This window comes from Giraffa tippelskirchi, chromosome 10 (genome assembly GCF_054371585.1).
Source record: "Giraffa tippelskirchi isolate mGirTip1 chromosome 10, T2T-mGirTip1v1.2.pri, whole genome shotgun sequence".
NCBI classification, from domain to species: domain Eukaryota; kingdom Metazoa; phylum Chordata; class Mammalia; order Artiodactyla; family Giraffidae; genus Giraffa; species Giraffa tippelskirchi.
The window spans coordinates 80,010,993-80,021,123 of NC_137284.1; the positions used below are offsets into that span (position 1 = coordinate 80,010,993).

General features: G+C 40.6%; 1 pseudogene; it reads right to left on the reverse strand.

Annotated features, from left to right (window-relative positions):
* Positions 1–274: 274 nt before the first annotated feature.
* LOC145522776 (methylosome protein WDR77-like) lies at positions 275–1,302 on the reverse strand (annotated as a pseudogene).
* Positions 1,303–10,131: the final 8,829 nt, after the last annotated feature.

Below are 10,131 nucleotides of genomic sequence, written 5' to 3' on the forward strand. Positions count from 1 at the left end.
CTGGAGAATTCCATAAACTTTTGTCCAAAAAACATTCACCACCCTCTAGCTGATGTAGAGAAAACTTTTTTTCACGTTCAAGGAAATTGTTCTTCCTTGACTATAGGACTTCAGAATCCAGCCTCCCCCAGCCTGAGAGACAATGCCTACTAACTGAACAGATCTGGTGTACTGACACAATGTATAAGGCTCCTGTGTTGTCTCACACAAGGAGAGGGCAGGAGCAAAGGGAGTGGATACTCTCAGGGGATTTGCTTTTTGTCTGAAATCCAACTTACTCAGCAACACTCTTAGGTTCAGGCTCTGGGAGAGGTTCTGTGGGCATGAAATGGTGGAGGACCTCACGGTCCCAGCCCGCTGTGGTAAGAAGGGAGTGATTCAGTGTGGTCCAAGTAGCATCTCTCACAAAGTTTCCGTGGGCTTGGCTTCTAAACCTCTGAAAGGTCTAAGTCCAGTACAGCAAGTGAGTAGTTGTCACGGACAAAGCCAGGAGGGGAGCACTGTGTAGAGAGACCACTGGCCCAGTGATGCACTAGGACTGCACCACTGAGCTGAGGGCACAGCTCGCACTCTCGGTGTCCACGGGGGGACAGTCCCATTCTCATCACCAAAGACAAAGACTTCAGTCTGCTGAGGATATAAAGCCAGGGAGGCAAGAAGGTAGCCAGAGGCGCCATGGCCCATCTGTGAGGCTGGCTTGGGATGGCAGATATCCTCCAATAAGATTCTATTGTCCTCGCCACATGAAAGAAACACAGGATCCTTGTGGAGAAAGGCAGCAACACAGGTGGCCTGTCCAGAATGAGCTCGGTAGGAATTTTGAACCATCTGCTGAGCAAGGTCTCAAACCTTGATCCAGAAGTCTTAGCTACCAGCTCACAGCTTGTGTGCCAGAGCTCAGGACACTGACTGTAGACACAATGTCATTGTGCTTATACTTGCAGAACTTGTTGTCAATGAATGTCTCATTCTCAGCCAGCTCCCACAATTCAACAGCACCTGGATCAGAAGCCACTAGGATACCTCTGTCTCCTACCCAAGTGAGGTTAGCCACTCTGGCCTCCATCTGGACTCCAGCGAAGCAGAAACCTTCCTTGAGGGTGGCACAAAAAGGCCTTGAAAAGCCTGAGGGGGCCAGCCTAGCAGGGCCACTCAGGTTAGAAGCCTGGAGCAGGAACATCCCATCAAACAGGTACAGTGCAGCCTCCAATACCTGCTCCAATAGGCAGGTGTGTTAGGGGGAAGTTTCCACTTTTGGCCACAGGGTGTGGGCACTAGGAAGGATGGGGCTTCCTTCTGCATCTCCACGATTCTAACTCCAGCCTAGACACAAACTGGATGCCCGCTTGAGATTCAGCTCAGCGAGCCCCCATATGGTGCCTCTCTGGGCCTCTGGTCTTTTAAACAGGCTGCAGCCTCTCTATCTCTTGAAGAAAAAAATATTGAATGTTAATGGTCAAACTATGGAGCAGTCCTTTAAAATCTTCTCCCCAAAGAAGGACATTGAGCAGTCATTTTAGTTCTCTCTAAACAGCATTATCCACAAATCTTAGTGCTCTTAAGCTGTACTTCTAGATCAAAGACCTTTGGTATTTCCTCTTTGTTTACAAGGTCTACTCCAAACTTTAAACTTGAAAGTATGATGCCTTGTGGGGCTTCCCTGGCGGCTCAGATGGTAAAGAATCTGCCTACGATGTGAGTGACCCAGGTTCAATCCCTGAGTCAAGAAGATCCCCTGGAGAAGGGAATGGCTACCCACTCCAGTATTCTTGCCTGGAAAATTCCTCGGACAGAGGAGCCTGATGGGCTACTGTCCATGGGGTCACAAAGAGTTGGACTCAACTGAGCGACTAAAACTTTCACTTTTCATGAAAACTTGTGGTCCCAGAAGACTTTTCCAGCCCCACCATTCATTACTTTATTACACTCCAGCTTTGACTTTCATAGTGAATAGTTTTTACAACACTGTATTTTAACCGAACCATTCTCCTTGCCTTTCCAACTGCTGTTCCTTTCACCTGGCTCTTCATCTGATTCTTAACCATGTGTGACATTGCTCTTTCCCTCCTCTTACTGCCAGGGATATTTGGCAGCATCTGGAGACTTTCTGGTTGGCCCAACTGGAGGATGCTACTGGTGTCTAGTGGATAGAGGCTAGGGATGCTGCTAAGCATTCTACAATGCACAAGACAGACACCATGACAAAGAATGAGCTCTTCGAAAACATTCCGAGTGCCAAGGTTGAGAATCTCAAGATAGAGAGTCCTGTCCTTTGCTCTTTGTTCAAATTCTAGCTGTTCTTTATAGCTTCATTTAATGATTACTTCCTCCATGAAAGCTGGTCTTGATCTTTCCATCCACATAATCACTCTTTTGACTTTCAACCTTCCCAGGCAAAGTACTTTTTTCTATTTAATATTTTATTTTTTATTTATTTAAGGAAAATTTTAAAGGAGTAGTTTTAGATCCACAGCAAAATTAAGAGAGGCATGGGGATTTCCCATATGCTTTCTGCTCCCATATGTGTATAATTTCTACCACATCAACATCCCTCACCAGAGTGGTACATTTGTTACAATTGCTAAACCTCCGTTGGCACATCGTAACCATCCAAAGCCCATAATTTACACTAGGGTTCACTCTTGATGTTGTATGTTATATGAGTTTGGAAAATGCCTAATGACATGTATCCACCATTATATTATCATACAAAGTATTTTCACTGCCCTAAAAATCTCTTTGCTCCATCTCTCAGAGTCCCCATTCCCTGGTATCCAGTGATCTTTTTACTGCCTCCAGGGTTTTACATTTTCCAGAATGTCATATAGTCAGAGTCATCAACTACAAGTAAGTAGACTTTTCAGATTGGTTTCTTTTGCCTATTAATATGCATCTAAATTTCCTCTACTGTACAATTGCATGTTCAAATTACTGTACAATTGTACTCATTTCATGTGCTAGCAAGGTTATTCTCAAAATCCTTCAAGCTAGGCTTCAGCAGCACTTGAGGTGAGAACTTCCACATCTACAAGCTGGGTTTCAAAGAGTCAGAGGAACAGAGATCAAATTGCCAACATACACTGGATCATGGAGAAAGCAAGGGAGTTCCAGAAAAGCATTTACTTCTGCTTCATTAACTATGCTGAAGCCTTTGATTGTGTGGATCACAACAAACTGTGGAAAATTCTTCAAGAGATGGGAGCACCAAACCACCTTACCTGTCTCCTGAGAGACCTGTATGTGGGTCAAGAAGCAACAGAACTGAACATGGAACAATTCACTGGTTCCAAACTGGGAAAGAAGTACTATAAGGCTGTACATTGTTACCTTATTTATTTAACTTACGTGCAGTGTATGTCATGTGAAATGCTAGGCTGGATGAATCACAGGCTGGAATCAAGACTGCAGGAAGAAATATCAACAACTTCATATATGCAGAAGATACCACTCTAATGACAGAAAGTGAAGAGGAACTAAAGAGCCTCTTGATGAGAGTGAAAAAAACAGCTTGAAATTCAGCATTAAAAAAACTTAGGTCATGGCATCTGGTCCCATCACTTCATGGCAAAAAGAAGGGTAAAAAGTGGAAGCAGTGATAGACTTTGCTTTTGGGCCTCCAAAATCACTGCAGATGGTGACTGCAACCACGAAATTAAAAGACACTTGCTCCTTGGAAGGAAAGCCATGACAAACCTAGACAGCTTATTAAAAAGCAGAGACATCACTTTGCTGACAAAGGTTCATATAGTTAAAGCTATGATTTTTCCAGTAGTCATGTACGGATATGAGAGTTGGACCTTAAAGAAGGTTGAGCATTGGAGAATTGATGTCTTTGAATTGTAGTGCTGGAGAAGACTCTTGAGAGTCCCTTGGACTGCAAGGAGATCAAACCAGTCAACCCTAAAGAAAATCAATCCTGAATATTCATTGGAAGTACTGAGGCTGAAGCTGAAACTCTAAGACTTTGGCCACCTGATGCAAAGAGCCGGCTTGTTGAAAAAAACCTTGATGCTGGGAAAGATTAAAGGCAAAAAGAGAAGGGGGGGCAGAGGATGAGATGGTTAGATGGCATCACTGACTCAATGGACATGAATTTGAGCAAACTCTGGGAGATAGTGGAGGACAGAGGAACATGGCATGCTGCAGTCCATGGGTCACAAAGAGTTGCATGTGACTTAGCAACTGACTAAACAACAATAGCCGATTTCCTTAATTTTTTTTTTTATGACTTAGTAGCTAATTTCTTTTTTGCACTGAATAAAATTCCACTGTATAGATATACCACAGTTTATTTATCCATTTATCTACTATAGGACATCTTGGTTGCTTCCAAGATTTTGCAATTCTGGATAAACCTGCTGTAAATATCCATGTGCTACATTTTGTGTGCACATGTTTTCAACTGCTTTGGGTAAATAACGGAGGATGCAGTTTCTGGGTCATTTGGTTGAAAGTGAAAGTGAAGTCGCTCAGTCATGTCCGACTCTTTGTGACCCCATGGACCGTAGCCTACCAGGGTCTTCTGTCCATGGGATTTTCCAGGCAAGAGTACTGGTGTGGGTTGCCATTTCCTTCTCCAGGGTATCTTCCCGATCCAGGAATCGAACCCAGGTCTCCTGCATTGCAGGCAGACGCTTTACCATCTGAGCCATCAGGAAAGTTCATTTGGTTAGTGTATGTTTAATTTTTGCTGTCTCCTTTTTATACCCACTTTCATTCTCTCCATCCTCTAAAGCTCAACTTATAGTCTTTAGGAAGACTTTCAGATCATTTCTGCTCACAGAATTTATTCCTGCCTTTAAAACTATTTTGTAGAGGTAGTATGGTCTAGGGCAGTGGTTCTGAAACTTAAGCAGGCATCAAAATCCTGGTGAGGAGAGCTTGTTAAAATGTGGACTTTTTGTCCCTTTCTCAGAGTTTCTGATTCTGTAGGTCTGGGTAGGACCCAAGAATTTCTAAGAAGTTCTCAGGTGGTGCTGATGTGCTAATCTGAGGACCACACTTTGAGAACCATTGCTATAGACTATTCTGGGAGCCAGACAGGTCTGATTTTGTATCCCAGTTCTACTTCCATGCTATATGACAATGAACTGGTTATTTTACTTCTCTAAACCTCAGTTTCCTCACCTGTAAAAAGAAAATAATAATGCTAACTACCTCACAGATTAATTCATTAGGATTTAACAAAATGACATATATATGTTAATTATAGGGTATCTTTGGTATTATTTTTGTTGCTTGGTAAATACTAAAATATACCAGCTATTATTTTGTTGTTGGAAAATAAAAGAAAGTACAGATCTGTTGACATTCATAGGCTAAACCCAAGAGAATAGCCAACATTTCCAAAACTGGCCTGGAAGCAAACTATGTGGAGTAGTGGAGCAATTGTTTATCACACAATGGCTATACTGACCCTTTTCTGTGTACATATTACTTCATCCTTAGCAAGAGGAATGAAGTTTGTTGATTTGTTACCATTTGATACACGGTATCCCTGTTGGGCAGGGTTTTATTCTAAGCTTCTCAAAGGATTAGCTCTTCCTAATGTTCAGGTAACCATATGTGCTTTTAGCATAGATAAGAATAACTGGTCCAATCTTCTGTGGTCAAAATGGCAGTCTTGGTTGTATTCGATGTACATAGTACAAGTCACAACAGAGACAGCAAGAGCACAATGGGAATGACAAACAGGATCTTGGCATGGACACCCTGACAGGTATTTTCATCCATATTTCTTGTCTGAACTTGGCTGAGTGGCTTTGCTTTAAGGTTTGTCTCTAGGTTGAAGGGGCAGTGGCTATAGAGAAAAAACTATAGAGAAAGCTCTTTTCACGGCTATGGGAAAGGTGCAAGAGAACAAGCAGGAATATGCAAGGCATATTGAGACCTAGGCTTGAAACTAGCATTCTGCCCTCTTCTTTAGGCCAAAGCAAGTTACATGAGGTGGGGAAAGGTAGTTGCCTCTACAATGTCACTAATGCCATCAATTTATGCTCCAAATTAACAAAACAGATGAAGGCTCCACATGAAAAAAACTATCACATTGTCATATAAAATCAAGGTCTGAACAAACTGAAGCGCATAGTATATTCTTAGATGAGAAGATGTAATTGTAAAGAGCTAATTATTCCCAAATCAATTTATAAATATCATACAATTCCAATTAGAATACCAACTTGGATTTGTTTTGGAACTGGACACGATAACATGAAAGTTCAGTTGCAAGAAAAAAAAATCTTAAAAATAAAATATATCTAAAAGAATAGTGAGGGGGACTTCCTATATATTAGAACATAGTATAAAGCCATTACAACCCAAGTGATATGAAACTGGCACAGGAGTAGACAAATTGTTCATTCAGACATATAGGGAACATCAAAATTTAACACACGAAGAGAATATTTTAATTCATGGAGAAACAATTTATTTTACGATTGGTGCTGGTACAACTTGTTCATCTATAAGAAAATAAAGTTGGATTCTTATGTTTCACATATACGAAAGTAAATTTCAGTTTAAAGACTTACTTTTAAAAATTAAAATGTTAAGAATTTTAGAAAAAAGTCTAAGAGACAAAGCATACAGTCTATGGGGAAAGAAAGACCTTAATGGTGATGATAATAAAATAATAAAAAGCCTAGCATCTATTTAAAAAATTTTTATGATAAATTTTTTTCTAGCATCAATTTAAAAATTGATATATCTGAGCACTAAATACTAAAATTTTTATGCAAAATAAAGTATAAGCAATGCTTGTAGACAGTCATTAAATTTGGAACAAATATTTGCAAAGCAGACGATGGATTTAGCAAAGGTTAATAACTATAATACACAGAGAGCTGTTACAATTTGACAAAGAAGACAAACAACTCAACGGAAAAACAAACAAGGGATATGATGATGCAATTCACAAGAGCAAATCCAAACAACCAATAAATATATTACAAGATGCTCTAATGAGCTAGTAGTCATAAAAATGCAAACTAAATTAACATCAACGTTTCACTTTACACCTCTCAGACTAGAAAATGCTAAAGAAAAAAAAAGAAAAGATATAAAAAGCAATAAAAGCTATTGAAAGCAGGGATGCAGAAGCCAAGGGTATACTCATCATGCTAGTAGAAGTGAATTTTCATAGTCCAGCTCTTTGGTACTCAGTATCACATTTTTCTTTCCACTTATATAACCCTCTTTATAGTTATATAAAGTCTTCTTTAAAGTCTATGGTCTCTGAGTGATGTTCATTCCTTTCCGTCCGGTCTCCTTGTGTTTCCCCAGCGTCAAATGATATAAAAACTTAAATACAAGTTATTGGTTTTCAACACAAACATATGCAGTAATTAAACTTTAGCAGGAAAAATTGCAAAACAAATTTCCATTTGAAAAGGGACAGAGTAAAAATATCTGGCTGTCATTGGTGCACAGCACGCATTCAGACTCTGGTGGGTGGGAGTGGCAAGGACTCTGTGGTGTCATGAAAGTTCTGTCAATCTAGTGGACAATGTTTCTGTTTTCTGGGAAATTCCTCTGTCCTCCCATTCATACCTCTGGTTCTTCCTGAGGTGGGAGTAGGGGGTCCTCCCTGTCCATCATATTTTATGAAGAGGAGTGAGGTCAGCTGCCTAGTTTTAACATCTTACTTTTAGTTGCTATGTGTTTGGGGGCCTGACGATGGCTTTAGGGACTGATTCATGGAAGTATCAATTTGATATAGGGATAGAGCTTGGGGAATAGGGGTACAACATGGATAGGGGAGTAGGGAGAGGACCCAGAAGAGCAAGTCTCCTTTATCTGCTGGCTCCTTTTTCTGTCTCATCTCTCAGAAGAAGTAACCTCCTCCATACTCTTGAATTGTGTTTATCTGGCCCCTCCACTGGGAGACCCAGAGTTCATGCAGCTCTTCTGAGGTGAGACTGTGGGAAGAGTCAGAATCTCAAGGGGTACCTCCAGGAACTTCAGTGGCTCCATTATGGTGGGCATAGCTGCAGCCTTGTCAGTGCCTGACCTTTACTTCCTGGGAGGCTGAGTCAGTCAGTGGTGTCTGGAGATATTACCAACAGTGTGGATGAGTCTGGATGCAAATGAATCACTCTCTCATGTTGGGGAAGTTCAGGGGGCTGGAGCAAACCATTACCATCAACTGTCACTCATTGAGAGGGACAGGTCCCACACTATTCCCACCCATCTCATACATATGCAAATTCTCTAAAGTGGACAAAAAAGTGTCTGTAATTGCAGGGCACATAAAACTTAACATTTGCACACAGGACTTTTATTATTTGTGCAGAATAGCACAAAATCACTGCAGACGGTGGCTACAGCCGTGAAATTAAAAGATACTTGCTCCTCGGAAGGAAAGCTATGACAAACCTAGATAGTATATTAAAAAGCAGACATCACTTTGTCAACAAAGGTCCTTATAGTCAAATCTATGATTTTTCCAGTAGTTATGTACAGACGTGAGAGTTGGACCATAAAGAAGGCTAAGAACTAAATAATCGATGCTTTCAAATTGTTCTGGAGAAGATTCATGAGAGTCCCTTGGACTGCAAGGAGATCAAACTAGTCAACCCTAGGGGAAATCAACCCTGAATATTCATTGGAAAGACTGATGCTGTAGCTGAAGCTCCAGTACTTTGGCCACCTGATTCGAAGAGCTGACTCACTGGAAAAGACCCCGATGCTGGGAAAGATTGAAGTCAAAAGGAGAAGGGAGAGCAGAGGATGAGATGGTTAGCTAGCATACTGATTCAATGGACATGAATCTGAGCAAACTCTGGGAGATAGTGAAAGACAGGGGAGCTTGGCATGCTGCAGTCCATGGGTCACAAATAGTCAGACACGACTTAGCAACTGAACAACAAGAAGGGTCATACATTTTCTCTCTTTTAGTTTTCATTTTGTTAACCTCACTGAAGAGTTGGTGAGACAGATGATAGAAGGGAAACCAGCTACTCTGTAGTTCAGGCAGAAGAAGGAAGAGTGAGGAGCAAACATTTTTTTATTAGGGTTTGCTATGCCAGGAATTGCACTAGATTAGGCACATATGTTAACTTGCTGGTTCTCAAGCTTGGGTGCGTATCAATCACCTGGAAACTTTGAATAAAATGCAGATATGCAGATTTTATCCTATGGCAGTGATCCTCTGTAACCTGTACTAATTTTCTGGGTAGTTCCAATGTGAACCTAACTTTAAGTTCTTCCTGCATTGACTCATTAAATCTGAGTTAGACATCATTTCTTTCTTTAAAGAAGCCCAAGCTAGGATCTAAAGAGGTTAAATAATTGGTTTGAACTGGCTAGAAGAGAGGACGAACCTAAAAAGTAATTTTTTTTCCCCTTAATTTGTGGGGAGTTCAGAAGTTTGGAGGTCTTAGTTAATGCAAGTATGACATTGTCCTTGCTCACAGTCTGATGAAGACTGATGCTTAGAAAAAGGTATCGCATGTTAAACCAAAAAACCAGAAAACATTCTCAGCGTTCGTTTGCCATCTTACATTATTAACCCATTTTTTCATTAAACATTTCAAATATTATTTGCACATAGTTAAAAAAACAGTGGAGAAACAGTTTCTGTCTCAATTTTGGATGCCTCTAGTGCATCCTAAGGACTGGCATGGGGAGTGCTTATGCAATTTTTAAGGTTTGTAAATCATCTTGGATCATCTCCCTCATCACTCAATCCCAGCTTCCTTAGTTTCCCACTGCATATAGAATAAAATGTAAACTCCTTTAAATAAGCTAGAAGATTTTTCTTGATCTGGCTTTGCCTGCTTCTTCAATTATTTCTACCATCTTCTTTAGCCCTGTTTCACCTCACTGGCTTTGTTCTGTCTGAGGGTCTTGCATCAGAAGGTTTTTCTGCCTGAAAGACTCCCCTGATCTATTCTGGCTTTCAGGTGTTACCTCAGCCTATCTTATGCAGTTTGTTGTTAGTCAGTTTTATTTTTTCATAGTGTTGGTCACTATCTAAAAGTATCGTGTTTATTTATTTACTTGCTTACTGTTTTTCTCCTCCATTCACAAATAAGCTTCTTAAGAATAAGGACTTTGTCTTGTTCCTCTTTGTTTCCATAATATCTTAAAAAACAAAACAAAACCCAGCACCTGGTCCATAACAGGGCATAA